Here is a 21,984-nt window from a genome sequence, read left to right on the forward strand (position 1 = left end):
TGAGTTTCGCGGTTTAAGCATAATTGTTTTTCTATATATACCTGTCTGTCTGCCTGTGTGTCTGTATCAGTCTGTATTATCTGTCTGTCTATATCTGTATCTGTTTGTCTGTATAACTGTCTGTCAATCAGTCCCGAGGTTTAGAAAAAGTATCAGATAATTATAGATTGAATAAGACTTGGAAAGAATTTTCTGAGTTAGTGTCTCACTGTATATTTGTTTGTCTGTATATTTGTATCTATATCGGTCTCTCTGCCTGTCTGTCTGTCTCTGTCTTATTTGTTTATCCGTCAATACACCTATATCTGTATCTCTACGTATATATACGTCTGTCTACCTGTTAGTCTGTTAGTCCTATGCAATTTGTCTGTCTGTCTATATCTCTCTTGTCAGCCAGTCTTTTGTAACTTATTTGTGTCTGTGTATTTGGGGGCTTATAGAAGGAATTAAATCTCGATCAAATGTACGACAGGATTTGGACTGAATATAAAATGAGAACCTCTGTTTTATTTATCTGTGCACCAATTTATTTCTTGCATTGCCTGTCAACCCGTCGGTCTGCCTGTCTCTGTCTGTCTGTCTATCTCGTTATATAAGATGTTGGGGCACGAATCCTAGGTAATGAAAAAGATTGGGAAGAATATAATATGAATTTTGAAAGTGAAATGTCAAGTTCGAACATTGGGTATTATGAAAAGATGGAAGTCTGCCTGTTTATCTGACTATCTGGCCGTCTGTCTGTCCAGTATATATCAGCGTTGGGCTGTCTTATCTAACTAGAGCTTATCTATATATGTATAGCGTGTTTATTGTTCTAAGTGTGAATAATTGCCAGCCTGTGTTTATTTGGTTATTGATTTGAGGTTTATATTTATATTTATGTATTTTATGTATGTCAGTCTCTATCTATCCTGTCTACCATTTTATCCATATACCTATCTTTTTTTTTCTTCTTTTCGACTAATTCGCCACCATTATAGTTTTTCTTATATTTCTCTTCTGTCTTTATTTTTCTTTTCCTCACACATTTTAGTTAGATCTTCAGTGTTAGTTATCATTCACTTCTGATGAATGAATTTCCTGTCAACTTTAGTGCGTTTTTCCTCTCTTTCTGTCTTCTCAACTTTTTCTCTCATTTTCTCTTCCTCTTGTCCAGGCCCCCTTTCTTGGCACCTTTTCTCCCTTCATATTGGTTCTAGATTTCTTCACCCGTTTCCCTCCTGTGGTTTCTTTTTCTTGTCCTCATCCTCATTGTTCATTTTAGTCCATTTTTTTTTACTTGTTTTCCCTCTTCTTCACCTGCCCTTTCTTAAATGTTATCATGCAGTTGTTCCCTTTCCCTTTCTTCCTCCTCCTCCTTTCTCCCTCTTACTCTCCTTCCTCGTCTTCTCATTCTAGTTAGCATCCCTGACGCGTTTCCCCTTCTCATTAATTCTTCGTTCCCTCCACAGTCTGTCTTACAGTCTCTCTCTCTCTCTCTCTCTCTCTCTCTCTCATGGAAAGAATGATTATCTATGGCTGATGAGAGAGAGAGAGAGAGAGAGAGAGAGCAAAATAAAGGTAAATTTGCGTATGGCGTAAGATTAAGCTGACCGATATAGACTCGTATTCTTGTTGGTTAAACAGACTCCTTACCACCTTGCCCTGGCGACTTTATTTCTTTATTATATTTTACTATTCTCTTGTCTGTCATTAATGCCTTCGTATCATCAACATTAATTCTATTAATAACATAAAAAAAAAATTTATTAACGCACCATACAGGACACCGAAATTAACTCTACTCTTTGCTAACTTGGTGCAGATTTTCATCCTTTTGCAGCTTATTTCACGTAGTTCAGCAGCTGAAAATTAAAACGCTAGGGCCCTACTCCCTCTCCATAGCACTGCATCGTGACTAGCGTAAATTTCTAGTGTTTATCTATTGCTCCAACTTAGCATTCAAGAAAGAGAGATGGCAATTTTAGGCCAAGTTGTAGTAAAAACCGTGTAGTAGAGTTATTTGGCAGTCTCTTTAGCTGATCGCAGTATGAGCCTGGTCCAAATGTTGGCATTGGAGGCTTCGTAGCATCTCTTCCTTAGCTATATAGTTATTTACTTATTTATTATATTACACGTAACTTTTCCTTGTTTATATCGTCACATTATCTCCAATAGTTTGCATCAGTACCTTACATGTGGATGATGAAATGCAATGTGTAGAATATATCGCTAAGGAATTTGTGTCACGGAATCTTCAAAGCGACCTAGAATGTAACTCACAACCAACACTTTCTCAAGGAATTGTTCCTTTCTTACGACAGATTGAATAAATGGTAATATTTAGTACCTGTCAGAGCATGATAAATGGGAATAAATCCGCAGCTGTAGAAGAAAGTCAGGAAGGAGTAATCAAGGAATCAGGTGAGGAAGTGAGTGGAAAAGGAGTGATAAGCTAAAACGGCGAATAGATACGTAGGCGTAGAGGAGAATAAGGAAGAAAGACTGGGAAAGTCAGGTGAGAAAATGAATGGGAAAGAAGTGATAAGCTAACATAATGACACCAAATACGGTACTTGAAAAGGAATTATGAAGATCGTAAGGATGATTAAAGGTAACAGCTTCCTAGATCCTCATTTGCCTCCTCCATTTTCCTCTTCACTAGTCTCTTTACGTGCTTCTTGCTCTCAACATATTTAGTTCTTATTTCAAATGAACCCCTATCCCGTAACCACTGGCTAAAGTGGTTACAGGATAGGGGTTCATTTGAAATAACTGAATATGTTGAGAGCAAGAAGCACGTAAAGAGATTAGTGAAGAGGAAAAAGAAGGAGGTAAATGAGGATCTAGGAAGAAAAATGAATGCGAACTACTCTGAAAATAGAAAGTTATTCTGGAAAGAGGTGCGGAAATGTAGAAGTGAAAGCGGTAAGAAATGGGATGGTGTGAAGGATGCAGGTGGTAGATTATTAACCCATGGAGATGAAGTAAGGACCAGATGGAAAGAATATTTTGAAAGCCTGATGAATGGGAATAGAGAGATCAGAGCTGCTGTAAACATGATTGGTTTTGGGGGGGTGCAGAGAAGGAATGCAGTGCCAGGAGACGTGACACTCGCACAGGTGAAGAGTGCTGTGAAGCGGCTGAAAAATGGGAAAGCAGCTGGGGTTGATGAGGTGTATGCAGAGATGCTTAAATGTAGTGGAGAGAATGGAATGAAGTGCTTGTTGGAGATATGTAAGAAGGCATGGATGAATGAAACTGTGCCAGCAGAGTTGAAAATGGCTGTGATTTTACCCCTGTACAAAAATAAAGATGAACGAAGTGAGTGTAAGATTTATTGTGGCATAAGCTTACTGAGTGTGGTAGGGAAGGTATATGGAAGAATTATTATAGAGAAAGTAAGAGAGATATCAGAAGTCCTAGTGAGTGATGAACAGTTTGGCTTTAGGAGTGGCAGAGGATGTATGGACCAAATATTTGCAGTGAGACAGATAGTAGAGAAGGCTTGTGAGAAGGACCATAAGGTGTTTATGGAATTCATGGATCTGGAAAAAGCATATGACAAAGTGGACAGAGAAGGACTGTGGAAAGTTTTGCGCATGTACGGTGTAGAGGGTAAGCTGTTAGGTGCCGTCAAGAGTTTTTATGATGGTAGTGAAGCATGTGTCAGGGTTAATGGGCATCTAAGTGAATGGTTCACAATCAGTGTGGGCGTGAAACAAGTTTGTGTGATGTCCCCATGGTTGTTCAATGTATATATGGATGGGGTGATGAGAGAAGTGAAAACACGAGTAATGGAGAGAGGGATGGAATTGGTAATGAATGGAGATGGATGGAATATCTCAAATTTGTTGTATGCTGATGATGCAGTACTGCTTGCAAGTACCGGACAAGAACTTGGTAGGCTAGTGCAGAGTTTTGCTGATGTGTGTAAGCGTCGTTCCTTGAGAGTAAATGTAGAAAAGAGTAAAGTGATGGATATTGAGAGAGAAGGTGATTCCCAGTGCAATGTAACAGTGAATGGAGAGAGACTGGAATTGGTGAGAGTGTTCAAATGCCTGGGTACAGTGATAGAAAAGAGAGGAAAATGTGCAGAAGTTGAAAGTAGAGTGACACAAGGAAGAAAAGTAGCTGGTGCAATGAAAGCCTTGATAAGAAACAGAGGCTTGAGTGTTGCAGCTGCACGAGGCTTACATGAAGGAGTGTTAGTGCCAACTTTAACATATGGATGTGAGACTATGATGTGGCATGAAAATGAAAAGTCAAGAGTAAGAGCAGTGGAGATGGGACTGCCGAGGAATGTATGTGGAGTACAGAGGGTGGATGGGATACGAAATAATGTGATTCATGAAAGATGCGGAGTGAGAAAGTCGGTGGACACCAGAATTGAAGAGAGTGTACTGAGATGGTATGGTCATGTGGAGAGAATGGATAACAATAGAGTGGTGAAGAAGGTATATCTGAGCGAATTCGAAAGAGGGAGGAGGCGAGGTAGGCCAAGGAGAAGGTGGAGAGATATGGTGGATGAATGTGTGAGGAAGAGAGGTTTGGAAGTCGATGAGGCTAGGGAACTGACAGGAGATCGAGCTGGCTGGATGAATTTTGTGAGGAGATATGCATGATCATGGATTTTTGGCACCCCTTTTTAACGTGGCAGCGTCTGGATTGACTCTGTCGGATACGATATGTGAAGCTACAGAACGTGGTGAATGTTTTTGGCGTATCCGATAGAGCCTGGATTCCGGGGGCATGAATGATGAGTGAATGGAAGCGTGGCCCATTGGATTGGGCAATTTTGGGGCTGTCTGGACATTGCTACTCCTCACCCTCCCCTGGGGTGGGAAAGGAGGTCCGGATGACGATAATGATGATGATGATAGCAAAAAATTGGTAGTGAAAAAGCAATACAGTATATTTACAAAAAGGATAAAAAAGATAGGGGAAAGTGAAGAAGGCATGGGAAGTAACAAAAAAAAAAAAAAACACTGGAGACAAACTATTGTAATTAAAAAAGGAGATGGAAAGATTGATTATGAGTGACATTAGATAATGCGAAAAGGAAGTGACAGAGGGGAAAAAAAATCTAAACCCAAAGGACTGAAATATCAAACTGAATCATTAAGTGAGGAGGAAGAGGATTTAGTCTGGGGTAGGGGGATTAATTAAGGAATGGGGGTGGGGGAGTATGGGGAAGTGAGAGAGGGAGGGGGTGTGGATAGAGATAGGGGAGGGGGGACAGGGAGTTGATTGAGATGGATCAGGAGAGAGAGAGAGAGAGAGAGAGAGAGAGATGGATTTGATATTTTTTGCGTGGAATAATTATTTTACATTATGTGGCGAAATGTACATGTTTACTAATATGTGCCAAAGATATGAAGAATGATTTACACAACTTGTTATACTTGGAGGCAGCGTGTGGTTTGTAAAATTTTTTAAATATAGATAGAAATATGAATAAATATAGACAGCTGCTGTGATGCTTGTGATGATAATAGTTGTGGTGGTGCTGTTGGTGTGGTTGTTGTAGTTATGGTTGTTGCGGTTGTTTTTGTGGTTGTGTGGTGATGGTGACTATTGTTGTTGTGGTGGTGGTGGCGGGGGAGGGGTATGATGTTCGTAGTATCTGTCGTAATTGTGGTTATTGCTGTAGTTTTTGTGGTCTTTGTTGTTATTGTTGTTTTTATTGTTGTGGTGGTGGGAGTGGTAGTACCAATTAATCTGGCCAGGCATGTATGGCAACACTGTTCCGGCTGAGATTCTGATTGGCTGGAGGTGTTTGTTCGATTTCGTTGTTGCTAAAACTGATATTCTTTTTATTATCAGATGTGATATTGAGTTTGTCGACAGTACAGTCGTCAAAAGCAATAAGAAGTCCGTTATATACTTATCAACAATGAAATTTTCGTAGGAAGATAGAGATATTGAGTCAACAAAGTATTATAACAAAATCAAGGTCAGCATTCGAACAATTCCTTTAAATCTCTGACACTCCGTAATATAACAGAAAATTAAGGAAACCTGCTTAATCTAAGCGTTGGTATAACACATTTAAATTTTAAGATCAGTCTGTGCTGTGATAATAGAGAATATATGATGAAATAGTTTTCCTTTAGCCTACTTTGATTTTTCGCGATTTTTTCAAACCTCCCTCCCCGCAGAACCCGTCTTTTCATTAGAATTTTTAATTGTTCAGAGTTGTGGCACGATTTAAGGATGTGGACTGATCTTAAAATTTAAATGTGTGTTATACCAATGCTTATATTAAGCAAGTTTCCTTAATTTTCTGTTATATTACGGAGTGTCAGAGATTTAAAGGAATTGTTCGAATGCTGACCTTGACTTGGACTGTCATAATACTTTGTTGACTCACATCTCTATCTTCCTACGAAAATTTCATTGTTGTTAAGTATATAACGGATTTCTTATTGCTTTTCACGATTGTATTGTCGACAAACTCAGTATCACATCTGATAATAAAAAGAGTATCAGTTTTAGCAACAACGAAATCGAACAAACGCCTCCAGCCAATCAGAATCCCGGCCATAACAGTGTTGCCATACATGCCTGGCCAGATTAATTGGTATGAGGCATAGTAATTTTGGTCGTGGCTGAAGTTACTTGAGTCTGTAGTGAAGGGTTTGGTGATAGTTTGGTGTGAAAATGGAAGTAATGGTGGTTATGGTGATGGTTTTGTGTGTGTGTGTGTGTGTGTGTGTGTGTGTGTGTGTGTGTGTGTGTGTATGTGTGAATAACACTGTATGTGTGTGGAGGGGGGGAGGGAAGCTGGTCACAGTGGAAGGAAACAGTTAATGGAATATCATGGGTACCAGCACCCCCATTGGTTAATTAGGGTAATGGGCAGAGGTTAGAGGAGCAGCGTGACAAGTTTGCCGCCTCCTGTTGGGCAAGAACTTAGCAGCGTGATAACTAAGCAGTTTTCACACACCACCACACGAACTTCTTTTGTATAGATACGTCCTCGGAGTGAAGGGACTAACCTCGGAAAAATATGAATACGGACTCGGGGCTGTATGTATAGACTTTTAACCCATTTACAGGATTAACAGGCCACAAAGTCAACTATTATCGAAAATTGTTTATTTTTTTGTTTTTCCTTCAGATATCTGCTGTGTAAAAATAATCTTGTGTATAACTTACGAGAATTGTTTGGTTGCTGTAAGAATGACAGTTGTATATACAGAGTCAAGTACGGTCGCCAACAAAAGCCCTGTCGCCTCTCTTGCTTTTCTGTCCATGGACTTTGCGGATTCACCTTACTGATTTTCAAAGTCCATGGAGAGAAATGCAAGAAAGGCGACAGTCCATTTGATACCAACTGTACGTGCAAGCAATCTTACACACAACCTTATGAAAGTTTGAACCATGAATGGCTTGACAAATAGAAGAGTGAAAATAAACATATATAAAAGCAATCTGATGCACAACTTATCCTCTTCAGCCCAATGACGAACTATATTTTTCATTCTTTTCATGTTCAGGCGAGAGTTTAAAAATACGGATCCAGAGGGAACACTTGTAACCTTGTAACTTAGTTGTGTATTAGACTGAATATTAAAGTGACTGTGAAAAACTAAACGATTCCAGATAAGTAAAAAATATGGAGCCTTGTTTATTTTGCAGATTGATTGAAATGCTTTTATATTTTCGAAACACACACACACACACACACACACACACACACACACACACACACACACACACACACACACACACACACACACACACACACACACTGCAGAAGTAGGGCCCGGAGTAAAGAATTCTTTGGCTGGAGCTTTCGTGGACTGCCGGAAAAGGACTTTTCGGGCGAAGACTTAAGAAAACTTGTGTGTGTGTGTGTGTGTGTGTGTGTGTGTGTGTGTGTGAGAGAGAGAGAGAGAGAGAGAGAGAGAGAGCATCACAAAGCAGCCCCAGCAGTGAAGAGAGAGCAGGTCAGGGCTGGGTGTCCAAATGTGAGAAATAAAACATGGGATATGCAACTGGGGCTCTGGCGTGTACTGGAGAGAGAGAGAGAGAGAGAGAGAGAGAGAGAGTTCTGTAACCATGTGTCTGTCTTCCCAATTTTCATATCTTCATCCTTCCTCGCCTCCCTCCCCACTTTTTTCACATCTTCCTCCATCCTTCCTCGCCCCCCTCCCCACTTTTTTCACATCTTCCTCCGTCCTTCCTCGCCCCCCTCCCCACTTTTTTCACATCTTCCTCCATCCTTCCTCGCCCCCCTCCCCACTTTTTTCACATCTTCCTCCATCCTTCCTCGCCCCCCTCCCCACTTTTTTCACATCTTCCTCCATCCTTCCTCGCCCCCCTCCCCACTTTTTTCACATCTTCCTCCGTCCTTCCTCGCCCACCTCCCCACTTTTTTTTCACATCTTCCTCCTCTTCCCAATCTCGTAAGTAGCAAAACATATGATCTGAGAGACTGGAGACAACTGACGAACTTTGAGTTTCGCCTCTCAGGAATGATGATGTCTAATCTTCCCCCGTTACAAGCAGTCTTTTATTCCCAGAGGAGAGATAAGTGAAGGGAAGACATTATTTATTTTTGCTATCACCAGAGATTTTATTCAGAGGAGAGTTAACTAAAGTGATATCTATTATTTTCCTTCTTCCACCAACTGGTTTGTTTACGTGGGAGATGTCTGAACGACCTTAATCTCAGACATCGCTCATTTCAATTCATTTTCTTGTGGTCAAAAGAAGGATGGAGAGACTCGATGCTGCGAACAATCATAGGCCAAGGCCACAGTGAATGGTCAGATGTCAGTGTCACTGGTAAAGTCATCTCAGTTTTGGTCTGATTTCAACCAAACAGTAGAAATGTTAAGGGTTATGAAAGAAGTAATTCGATTTTGATAGTAACCAATCGAAGGTCAGGGTCACAGTGCAGAGTCAAAATTTTCACCTCTAGACCAGTGCGTGGGCACGGATGTTTTACTACCCGTGCTCCTTTTTCTCCCCTATCATTCCATAATGTTTTAGAAAATCTCTCTCTCTCTCTCTCTCTCTCTCTCTCTCTCTCTCTCTCTCTCTCTCTCTCTCTCTCTTTCTCTGTATATATATAATATTATGATTGAACCACCTGGCACAGTAACATATCATTAGTTAACGCTGGATTGTTTTACCCTCCGTTGGGGAAACCTCACGAGATCTGAGTGTTAACAAGTGACAATAATCACCACACTAATTCATCACATCCCGCTAGCTATATTCCTCAACTACTTTGTACTCTCATATTTTCCACCATATAAAACTCACCTTCCGAAAAACGCTTCTAGCTTTGGTTATTTTGGCCTACCTATTCACATTTGCTTAATGTTTAATAGAAAATGGTTTCAGTCTGATTCAGACCCTCTTCAGGTATGGACAGAATACAGATAGATACAGTAGATAGATAAATACACATATATTCACACACGCACAAACACAGAGACACACACCAGTTCATACCCGTCGCAGAGTGTTGTTGTGCTGGCCATATTTATTTGTTCTCTAGTTAAATACGTCCACTTTTTTGTAACTTAAAGCTGTAAGAAAGTGGAGTCTTAATGTTTCATCCAGGCTTAAATTTCGATATGATGATGCTGTGTTGAAGGACTAAATCTTAAAAATGTACGGGTGTTTTTAAAAGTATATGACTCACCCTCGTTTAAATTTATGTTGAGTTGTTGGTGTGTATGTTGACTGTGCCTCGTCTTTAGCACCACTTGCGGCTTTACGGCTGCATATTCTTCCCCTCCCCTTCCCCCTGTTATTATGGCCTCTGAAACTGCGCCAGCTCTTATGACTGAACTTTACAGCCGCCCTCACAACTTGTTATCACTAGACGTATTATTGCTGTTACGACTTCCTCACATATCATGTCCTTCACAACGATGCACTTTAGTGACTGAGTTCCTGCGAATTTTCATCATTAGTAGCCCCTCCTCGGCTTTACACGTTTTTTAAAGTTAGTCGCTTCCGTGTCTTACACGGGAGAGACTTTTTCTGAATTAGAGGAGTTTCATTTAGTCCTAAAATATCTCTTTAGTATGACATCATATTAAATGTTTGCTGTCTCCAGACGACTTTTTTCCAGCTTAAGAGGGACTTGAAATGGGGGAGAAGTATTCGGGTTTAATATTAGAGTACAATTTTAGATGTTGTTTGGTGCTCGGAATACACCTGCAGTTCACGAAGCAAGATCCCACGTTATGTTTTGAGCCGTCTGTGTGTGTGTGTGTGTGTGTGTGTGTGTGAGTGAGTGATTCTTATCTCTAGAACTTATCCCCATCAGTGAATCATCTTCCTCCGTGACACTTACTGTATGTACCGTTGGCCTCAGATGAACCTGGGACAGTGTCTGTGTGAAGTGGAAGTCTACCTACAGTTTCCGACGTTCCTGCATCACAGTTACTTGGTCATTTCATCTAACATTTAACACCTCCATTCATCCATGCCAGTGCCACCAAAAAGTGTGATTGTCAAGGTTGTCAAGTATACCTCTGCTACACACTGGTGCTGTACCAGGTTCATATGTTGCCAACTTTACCATCTTTTTATCCCGGCTTCAGAACTTGCTGACTCAACTCTCTTTCTTTTTTCTCTCACCCAGGCCTCCTACGACTCCAGAAGATTTACCAGTCCCTCCGACCAGCCCGAGCGTCCTTTGAGATTCGGGTGGTGAGGCGTGTCGAGTCGGCTCATGATGCCCTGGCCTTCCTTAGGACCCTGGAAAGCAGCAGCAGGTGAGTGGATGGTTACCTGGATGCGTGCTTGGATAAGGTGTTATTTTTATAGCTCTATGTGTTGGTCTTCTTTACGACCTTGAAAAGCAACAGCAGATAAGTGGATGGTTGACTGGGTGAATGGATAGATAGATTGCTAGTTTCATAAGTATATGTGATGACCCTCTTTAGGACCTTGGAAAGCAACAGCAGATGGGTGGATGAATGAATGCAATGTTCGGTGCATAGTTACAATACTACTGTTGGTACTTGGAGCCTGAAAGGCAACAGGTAGCTTGATGGACATCCGGATGGAAGGATGGATTATTAAGCACTTAGTTACAACTAAAGCCATCCTAAGGTTCTGGAAAACTACGACAGGTGAATGGATGGTTACCTGGATGGATGGATTGATAGCCTGTTAGGTGCATTCAAATAATATCGTTACTTATACATGACATTTCTTTGGCCCCTTTCAGTCAAGTGACTTTGTAGATGCATACAAATCTAATATACTATAGCACTAGCCATGTGCCTCTGTGTGTGTGTGTGTGTGTGTGTGTGTGTGTGTGTGTGTGTGTGTGTTTTGGGCAGCCGAAACTACACATTCAAATCGCACCAAAATTGGCACAAAAACCGCAAAAAATTTGCTGATGTATAAAAACTTGGTCCCATCACGATTGAAAAACTTTTACTATATTTAATGAGCGATCACATTTTGACCAAAAAACGCTGCACCCGGCGCCCGGCATAGGATCTCTGTAGAATTTTTTGCCCATAGCTACAACTTAAATATACCAAAGTAGCGCGAGAGCCCTCCACAGGAGCAAGTGCAAGGGGCCCGATGGGCCCACAAGTACTTGTATTTCACTATGGAACTCTTGTACTGACTGATTTTGAAACTTAATTTTTGATGAAATTATCATATTTACAAGTAGTGTACAAGTATTCTCTTGCAGTTGTGATTCAATTTTAACCAGACATGATGGAAAGGTAGACGACCAGCCAAGGGTTTGATCATATAATTTTTTAGAACAGGTCAAAGTAACATGACCACCACATCCTCAAACTGCTTGATGGCATTATGATTTTCATCACGCGTACATCCGTGTGTGTATATATATATATATATATATATATATATATATATATATATATATATATATATATATATATATATAAATATATATATAAAACATGGTTTTCGCCACGAAAAGTCCACCATTGACATACTCAGTCTCCTGACTCATACCATCAGTCAATCAATTGACATACATGGAGAATCTCACGCAGTAGCCCTTGATATTTCTAAAGCTTTCGACAGAGTATGGCACCGTTCCCTGCTGTCCAAACTCCCTTGCTATGGACTAACTTCTCTTGTTCCTTTGATTTCCTCATATCTCGGTGACAAGAAAATAAGAGTACAAGTACGGTAGATGATGTATATTCCAATTTCCACTCAGTTAACGCCGGTGTGCTGCAGGGATCAGTTCTGGCGCCAACCTTGTTCCTGGTTCATATTAATGATCACTTATCTGTCACCCACAATCCCATTCACTCATATGCAGATGACTCAACAGTACATAGTTCATTCACACTCAGACACCCATTTACAGAGTCTAATATCTCTACTTCAACTAAGTACAGCCATCTCCATAAATCAAATACGATCAGTGAATGGGGACAAAACAACCTTGTCTCATTTAATGCTAGTAAAACTAAATATATACAATTTATTAGTGGACAGATATTGCCAGATTCGTACATTACCTTCAATGCTACCAATATTTCCATATCCAAAGGTAATGAAATTCTCGGTGTCTCACTTAACAATGCCCTCAGCTGGACCTCTCCTCTCAGATCACTTGCTAAAACCGCCTCAAAGAAACTCGGATTATTGAACAGAGTCCGTAACTTCTTCACTGACGAGCAGTTAGCTATAATTTATAAAACTCTTGTGTGTTCTCAGCTTGAATATTGCTCACCCTTGTGGAATGGATGTGGAGAGGTTGCATTAAAACAACTAGATAAAATTCAGAACAAATCTGTTAGAATTATTAACATCCCTGCCATTACTAATAAACTGCCTCCCCTACAAGTAAAATGGAATGTTGCCTCCCTTGCATTATTTTGCAGATGTTTTTATGGCAAATGCTCAGACGAAGTTGCATCCATGGTGCCACCTGTCCATGCCCTCTCTTGTGCTACACGGGCATCTGGTAGTGCTCATGACTGGAATGTCATGTAGCCATATTGCAGAACTTCTTCCTGTCAGAATTCTTGCATTCCCTAAACTGCATCTCTCTGGAACTCGTCTCCTCAGAGTTCTTTCCCTCCAAACTTCAACCCACAGCTGTTCAAGTCTAACTGTTACAGATATTTTATGAACAGAGGACACCAGTAATCTTGTGTATGGATTATTTTTTTTAATTCATTTGTTTTTCCTTCCTCTGGTCTGTTATTTAATATATATATATATATATATTTAATATATATATATAAAAATATATATATATATATATATATATATATATATATATATATATATATATTAATCCATTGGATCCCAGGGGTGGTGGGCGAGGCATTGCACTGGAAGGGCACTGAGCGTACCGCCCTCCGCCTATCGGCTCATAGTCGCGAAGCTCATAGGTCCCTACCCGGGGGTTCCCTACTTTATAAAGACTTGAAAAATCCCAGTTCTGTCCAATACTACGGACACTGGGCTCCAATGGGATTTTATGTATATATATATATATATATATATATATATATATATATATATATTCGTGGTAGGTGGGGGCGCTCACCATCCACTCACTCGATGTAGTGCTGCTGTCAGGTGTCTGCCCTTTCCTCTCTTCCATCCTTCTTTCCTTCCATCCTCTTCTGTCTTCCTTTCCTTCATTCTTTCCTTGTCCTGCCAACGGGTAACTTTACACTCCCTCTTCCGTCTTTCCTTCATTCTTTCCTCTTCCTTCTGCCTGTGGGTGACTCTACACTGAGTGACAAGCCAAATGGTTTCCTGTACACCAGGAAACTATTTACTACGCTGGATGGTAACCATATAACCAAATTTTGGCACTTGGTGGTTTAATGGGTAATTATTGCGCTCCAGTCGGTTTGAGGTGGTGAAAATTTATATCCAGGGGTGGTTGGGGTTGATTGCTCATGTAATGCCACTCAGGGATGAGTGAGGCTGGTCACTCTCATCTTAAATGTCGGGACCAACTGCCTAGCCCCAGGCTCCAGCGCTCCTCATGGGGCAATGTAGGATTGGATGATGGATGGAAATATATATATATATATATATATATATATATATATATATATATATATATATGTGTGTGTGTGTGTGTGTGTGTGTGTGTGTGCGTGAGAGAGAGAGAGAGAGAGAGTGTAAATATTTTAGCTCAGTTATTCGTCTGTTATTGTTCAGCTTCCTCACCAGAAATGATCAAAGTTTACACCAAGATGAAATTATGATAGGTGTATGTACAAGCGCTCGCTCGCTCGTCACGTGCTCACAGAACGCACTTTACTGGTATTGTTGACAGACTGTGTTGGTATTGACAGGGGCGGTAAGAATTTTGCCGCAGTAGGGAAAACAGTTCCTACCCACAACCCCAAACTTTAATTCTTTAAGACAAGCGGTCTGGTGCGGGGCGCTCTCTCTCTCTCTCTCTCTCTCTCTCTCTCACAAATGCAATGAAGGCATTTAAAGTTTGCACCTGGCGTTATGTTGCTAATTTTTGGGCATGGGGCTGTGGATACACTTCCCCCCACGTGTATGCAACACAGAATGGCTCAGCAACGTCCTCTACACTCGCCCCCAGTGTATGTGTATTGTCTTGGGCAGAGGGGCAGTAAGCTGGAGTGTACTGGTTGCTGTGCGATGCTGTTTTGTATTTTTTATGTTAGATTTAGTTCTCTGCCCCTCCTCTCCCTCCTCTCTCTCTCTCTCTCTCTCTCTCTCTCTCTCTCTCTCTCTCTCTCTCTCTCTCTCTCGTGTGTATGTATGAGTATGTGTGGGTGGCAGGGTGGGAGGGTACATTTGCTCCCTTTCCTTCATCTGTGAAGTACCCCTCCGTAGTTAAAGAAATTGTGCGTAAAAAAGAGGAAAAGAAAAACGAAGGACGCAGACATCAGTGATAATGGAGGAGGAAAGAGGAAGGACACGAAGGGAGAATACGTGGAAAGGATGAAAAACAGGCCACGGAATGAACTGGAAGAAGAGAGCAAGCAATACGGAGAAAAGAAATATGAGGGAATTTGAAGGAACAGTGAATGGAATGAGAGGGAGACAATGAAGAAGAATAAATGAAATAAATTGGAGAAATAAGGCAGGAACTGGAGAGGGAAACGAGAAAGCAGTGAAAAGAAGTGGAGCAAAAAAATGAGGGTAATGTAGGGAACAGTGAATGGAGGAAGAGGAGGGAAGCGATAATGGGAATGTATTGAAGAAATGAGAGGTGTACAAGACAGAAAATGGAGAGAGAGAGAGAGAGAGAGAGAGAGAGAGAGAGAGAGAGAGAGAGAGAGAGAGAGAGAACCTACTCCCGTCGCTTCCCTAGTGTGACTGCTGTACTGCATATACTTACAGTCGCCAGACTTTCCACCTGGGCCACCTAGCCGCGAGAGGTGGGTAACGGGTGCTGACAACAGTGTATCTGTTTGTTCGTTTGTACATGCTCGACGAAAATTCGGATCATCAACTCTAGTCTTCCGTAGTGAACCTCAGTCAGAGTTTATCCCAGTTTTCAGTCTATAATTTTTAGCCAACAGAATTTCAAAGGAACTTCTTGAAAGTATTGGATAATGCGAGTATTGAAAACAATAAGTAAAATAACCTAAAAGACCGCATCTTTACATATATGCATATTAATAAACGTATTCTTTTTTATTACTACATGATAAACCCATGGCTAAAAATTGGCTACTGAATATTGGGGAGAAGAACCGTCTTGTGACCAGCTCTTTCATTTTCATTCATTCATTGCCAGACGCCATGTATCCCAAACGGGGTGGCCAAGGGCTTAGAGTTAATTTTTTTACAGGGAGGGGCACTAATCCTCCACCAACCCCACCAGCCCTTACGGTAGAAAAATAGGTCGGTGTCTGTTCGTTTTGCATTTCGCCAGTTCTGGGCCGGTCTCGATTAAACCTATTAAAATACCATTCTTGATCCGAGACATGATTAGATAAGTTAGGTCATTAATCTTTACAGGATTACTCACTGGGCGGATATTAATTTAAACTAAGTAGGGGAGATAGGAACTGTAGATGTTGGAGGTTGAAAACGTTCGTTGAGGAAGAATACTGCCTCGAGTCAGCTAGTCATGAGTCGACCGACGTGATGTATCCACCACTGAGATTATTATATATAATAGTATATATTTATATCATAATATTATACATATTACCTTATTATAAAATCAATATAATCATATTTATTTTGCCTTGGTCAGCGCGACCTGTGGCACACAACAGTTTTCCGTGCGACCAGTTTCATGCAACTGGCTGAGCCGATGGGAGAGCTACCTTACTCCTGAGACATTTTTCTCTCTATTCAACTCCATACCCAGCCATCTATGGGACGAACTCTGACGGAGGTTCACTACAGACGAAGAGAGTTGATTCGAACTTTATTCGAGCATGTACACACGAACGAACAGATATACTGTTGCCAGCACTCGTTACCCATCTCTCGCGGTTAGGTGGCCCAGATGGAAAGTTTGGTGACTGTACATACTGTATGTTCGTCTCCCTTCTTACCTGGAGAGGGTGCAAGTCGGGTCGAAGCCGTTTTATCTTCCCAGTAAACAACTTTTCGAATATGGGTATAAATCTTAAGACGTTTGTGTTAAATACTAATTTTCAGTGGAGCAGTTTGGCAAATACCAACCCTTTAACTTCTTCATTGCAGTGAGTCTATTTAGTCTGGGGACAAGTGGTGATTGAGTGGTAGGGGAAGTAGGTTGGTGTCCGTAAGGCCACATGATTGATTCCAGGTTAGGGAAGGGAACAGTTCGATGAAAAGTTGCATTAAAACAAACTGAAACTGGATGCAGAACCTACAGAAAAAAAAATAATAATAATAATAAAAATACCGTCAAATCAGTCCTGAATGAGACCTCCTAGCAAGTATTCAGTATGGACGGAGGGTGTTAGCACCTGAGTAGTGAAGACTGTACGGTGTTGGTGAATGGACTAGGATATCTGTGCTGAGAATCGGACATACAAAACACTCCAGTAACGTCTGTCTGTACATTATTTTGGCTACTCCCATCATATTTTATTCAACTTATAGATACTTTTAAACTGGAGGAATTAGACATATCCTTAATAAACACCTTTGATTAACACCTTCATTATTAAGGCTGAATAAAACTGGTAGATAATATGAAACTGACGTCATCGTAGCGGAAGGTTTTCGATTTTTTTTTTTTTTGGGGGGGGGGAGGGAGAACTGATTAATTTACTAGGGTCATGTGGGGATATACAGCTCTTGCAATGATTTCCTCTGGTGCCGGTGAGAGCCGCCTTCAGTGGTGGCACTGACATAACCGGGCGGCCCAACTGCCTGGTTTTGTAAACGTCCTTCAGCTACTTCCTTATCCCCCCATAAGAGGATGGTGGACTGAAGGAGGGGGGACTACAGCGTGCAGTCCACTGGGGTCACATTTCGGATGAACATGGTGCCACAACAACAACAGCAGCAGCAGCAGCAACAACAACAAATGATGATGAAGATGATGATGATGATAATGATAATAATAATAATAATAATAATAATAATAATAAACAACTCTGTCATTTCCTGGCTGATTTTATTCAGCTTAGAATAATCTTTCGAACTCTTGGTGGTGCATATAGCCTTTTTGAATATCCTCACTACGGGTTTTCAGAAATTAATAAATTTGTTATGTACTGTGTATATTGTATGTATTGTATTACACTGTATTGAATGTATTGTATTGTATGAATATATTAGTGAGTTCACCACCTGGCAGATCTCATGCAGTATTGTTATAAGATATTTTTATCGCTGACCGTGCAAAACAAACCTTTCATATTACCCCTGCTGACGTCAAAAGGTTATATTTAGCTCCGAGAAATCCACGACACACACGAGGTTACAGGGATCTGGGTTAACGCCTTCACTCCCGTCACTGGTTTTGGTGTTTATTCTGGCTGCTACTTGGCCATTTAACTTAGCTCAGAAGAGGCTTTGTGAGCTGGATGGGTTAAATAACACCTTCAATAACACCACTGCTGGGGTGTTGGCCTAAGTTGGATGGGTTAAATAACACCTTCAATAACACCACTGCTGGGGTGTTGGCCTAAGTTGGATGGGTTAAATAACACCTTCAATAACACCACTGCTGGGGTGTTGGCCTAAGTTGGATGGGTTAAATAACACCTTCAATAACACCATTGCTGGGGTGTTGGCCTAAGTTGGATAAAAGAGTCTGGTAGCAACAAGGACAGACAAAATGTCATCGTAATGAAAAGATTAATAAAGGGTTAAGATTGTTAAAATTCATTATTAGTAAATTTTTGCCCTCCTAGTGAATTATTCAGCTTATTAGAGACTTACTGAACTGGAAGGGATATGTTCTTAGCGTACTGACCTCCGCCTATTGGCTTACACTCCCAAAGATCTTAAGTCTGAGCCCCAGGTTTCTCCCGATAATTAACTGTTGAAAATGCCGAGTTCTCTCCATTATAATGAACCTGGACTCTCAGTGAAATATAGAAACTGCAAAATTTATCAGTGTATTATTAATCGAATCCCTTGGGTTGCTGCAGTTGGGGTGTTGCTGGAAAGTTACTTAGCGTACCACCCTGCGCCTACAGGCTCATAATCACTTAAGTTCATAAGTCCAAACCCTGGGATTCCCCTTGAAAATGCCTAGTTCCGTGAAGTCGTCTAGACATGTAGTCTCTCTCTCTCTCTCTCTCTCTCTCTCTCTCTATGTATTATGTACTCGTATATACAAGTGTGTGTGTGTGTGTGTGTGTGTGTGTGTGTGTGGATGTTAGTGATGTGAATATCATAGAGAAAGGTAATGTGTAGCGTGCTGAACAAATCGCTTATAGAAAGGTAATGTCACGTACCACATGGAATGAGGTGCTTATAAATAGAAAGTCAGATCAGAGGACTTTAGCAGCATTAGGACACCCCTTGCCCTCACACACACAAACAATCTACTGCCCATATTTCCTCACGTTTCCAGGCCTCTGTTTTAACCCGTATTTTTGCTGTGATTTTATTTTCTGGTGCGGGAGGGAAGGACCGACTCTGACTCGTCCTGAAGGGGTTGATAATTGGAGAGAGAGAGAGAGAGAGAGAGAGAGAGAGGGGGGGGTCCACGTAAGCAACATAAGAGAAAACTGACTATAAATAAGAGAAAGTCGAGATAGGCTGGATCGACGCGAGGAAGATAAGGCGGAGAAAATTTCGGGAAAGCAAGGTTGTTTTCGACCTGCCCGGAAGGCAAGTCGAACCATCTACATGTGAATGCCGCTTCGTGTGTGTGTGTGTGTGTGCTCTTTTCTAGTCTGTATGTGAAGTTGTGTGCTTGCGTGCGGTTGCATGTGGCATCCTGCTGAGACACAGGGTTCAAGTAACGACACTCAAATTTCCCTGCAGTTTCTTTTTAATGGAGATAGAGTGGCTTGATGCCAACACCTCTTACCTCCTTCACAACAGGCCCACGCCCAAGGTGGATTTGTCTTTATCTCTTCCAGGAAAGATGAATGGCATCTTTCCAGAGTTCAGTGAAATCATCTGAAGGTGGTGGTGGTGGTGGTAGCTCCTGGTTGATCTGAAACATGAACCCAGTGGACAGCAGGCTGAAGCTTGTCTCCTGCAGCATATCATCTCTTTTCAGGGGATAGGGAGGTAATTGAGGGACGATTGTATAAGAGGGCAGTGAAAGCCACCTGGTTATCATCGGCGCCACCACATGAAAGCGTCCCACTCCAGCACCATCTGAATTTTGGAAGAATAGACTGCAAAATACATCATCAGACTGAAGTGGTTAACCCCTGTACTGCGATAGTTATCACCCATTGCTGAATTGGATAATATGGCAGTGGTTAGAACAGAATTAGAAAATAGGTCCATTGCTGAAGGGGATAAAGTTCTTAGTTTATTGTATTCATATATAAATTCGTAATATTTAGGTAGTTCAATATATCAGAAAGAATATTATCTTGAAAATGGTCAAACTCTTATAATGAAAAAAAAAAAAAAAAAATCAGTAGTTTATATCTTCATTATCACTGTCATCCTTTTTCTGCCAACCCTACAATCCAAGAGTTCACCGATACTCTGTCCCTGAAAAATGCAACAGCTAAGTTCTAGAATGAGCTACCTGTCAGTCTTTATCTCTCAGTGACTTAGGCCGATATTCTCGTCGGTTAAGGAGGCTCCCTAGCACCTCATTCTAAGCAATTTATCATGCTTATTACGTAGTGCCGTCCATTTCTGTGTTGCTTAAATCGTTCTAGTATCGCTATACTATGCATCTATAGCGTACAGAATGATATTAACTAGCCGTATCCAAAACTAAATCGCTAAGGAAGGGGGTAGGGAGCTTCCCTAATCACCGAGAATGCCTCAGACATGTAAACGCAGGGTGATCAGACCCCTTAAAATTAATGGATAGTTTTGATTTTCAAATATTTCCTGGAAAATACAGTTTTTTCACGTGGTCAGTCTTGTTGTTATCATTTTTTCATTAACATTAAGAATTCCATTTTCTGTGGAGTTATATTTTAACTGTATATATATATATATATATATATATATATATATATATATATATATATATATATATTTCGGGGGGGGAGGGGATCTAGAAGGCTGGCATTCGAAGACCGTTCGAGAGAGAGACTTGAAATTTTCAGGAGTGATGTATCTTGGCTTAAGGCATCTTTTGGCAAATTTTTTTTTCCTAGCACAAGCGCCACACAAGCGCCCTCCGTTATTTTCAAATTTTCGCTCTCTTGCGCTGCAAAAACTACTAAATCGATTGCATTGCAAATGTTCCAGTATGTAGTCATCAACGTATACTAGTGGAGCTGGGTATTGATACTGAGATCAACAAATACTTTTTGAGATATTGAGGAAAAGCAGAATGGGCGCTGCATGTATGAAAATGCTAAACTAGAAAGTATTTAGCCGATTTTGACCAAACTTGGTGGAAGTGTAGTGGGTCAGGAGTGTGCATGATATGCATTGTATGAATGACCTCGATCTTGATCTCAGGGTCGCAAGTCTATCTATCTATCTATTGCTAGACGCCATAATCCCTTACGGGGTGGCCATTTGACTCTGAGTAATTTGTTCTACAGGGAGGGGCACTAACCCTCCACCGACCCACTTGACACGTAGGGAACACGCATGGTTCGGTTATATGGCTACCACCCAACGTTGTAAATGGTTTCTTGGCTTACAGGAAACCATTTGGCTTGTCACTCAATGTAAAGCCACCTGTAACGGAAAGAAAAGCAATAAGTAGCGACAGGAAAGATGGGAGAAACAGGAAGTCAAAATCCGTAAACATTTTAAGTAATACCAAAAGTCCCTTAATATTAGGTCTACAGTGATAAAAGCATTTTCGTTTGGAATGTGGAATTCTTTGAATATTGCTTCAGCAATTTCAAATACTTGTTACTATTTAATAACAATGATGATGATGATTATAATAATAATAAAGAAAAGAAAATAATAATAATAATAATTATAATAATAATAATAACTAGAATGGCACTCAGTAGAGAGCATACCTCCGCCAACTCCCTGTGTCGCAATGTTAAAGAAAGTGAGAAAAAAATTCCTGGATCCGCACCTGTATCCGGATCCGCACCCAAATTCATTGGAGTGTAGTCTTGGCCAAGGTCCATTCTTCTACCAAGTTTCGTGGAAATCTGGCCAGTAGTTTTTGTGTAATCTTGCTCACAAACCAACCAACCAACCAACAAACAAACGGACAGGGGCGAAAACATAACCTCCTTGGCGGAAATAATAATAATAATAATAGTAATGATTACGAAGATATTCAGCATTTTCAAAAATGCATTCGAACGTAGCAGATCACCGGAACCTTTTTTTTTTTTTGTTAATAAAAAAAGGGCTTGAAAAAGATTGAAATGAATGTATTCTGTGCGCCAGGTTACAAAGACCATATGACACTAATTCAGAGCAAAGATATAAGACCAGTAATGGAACAGAAATGCGGATAGAGATGTGGAAGTGGTTTTAACA

At 40.8% G+C, this 21,984-nt stretch overlaps 1 pseudogene; it reads left to right on the forward strand.

The window, feature by feature from the left end:
* LOC145394155 (glutamate receptor 1-like) overlaps positions 1-21,984 on the forward strand; it is an 804,310-nt pseudogene that overhangs the window by 624,144 nt on the left and 158,182 nt on the right.

This window comes from Coenobita brevimanus, chromosome 1 (genome assembly GCF_032717465.1).
Source record: "Coenobita brevimanus isolate Jiangsu-jjx chromosome 1, ASM3271746v2, whole genome shotgun sequence".
Lineage (NCBI taxonomy): Eukaryota > Metazoa > Arthropoda > Malacostraca > Decapoda > Coenobitidae > Coenobita > Coenobita brevimanus.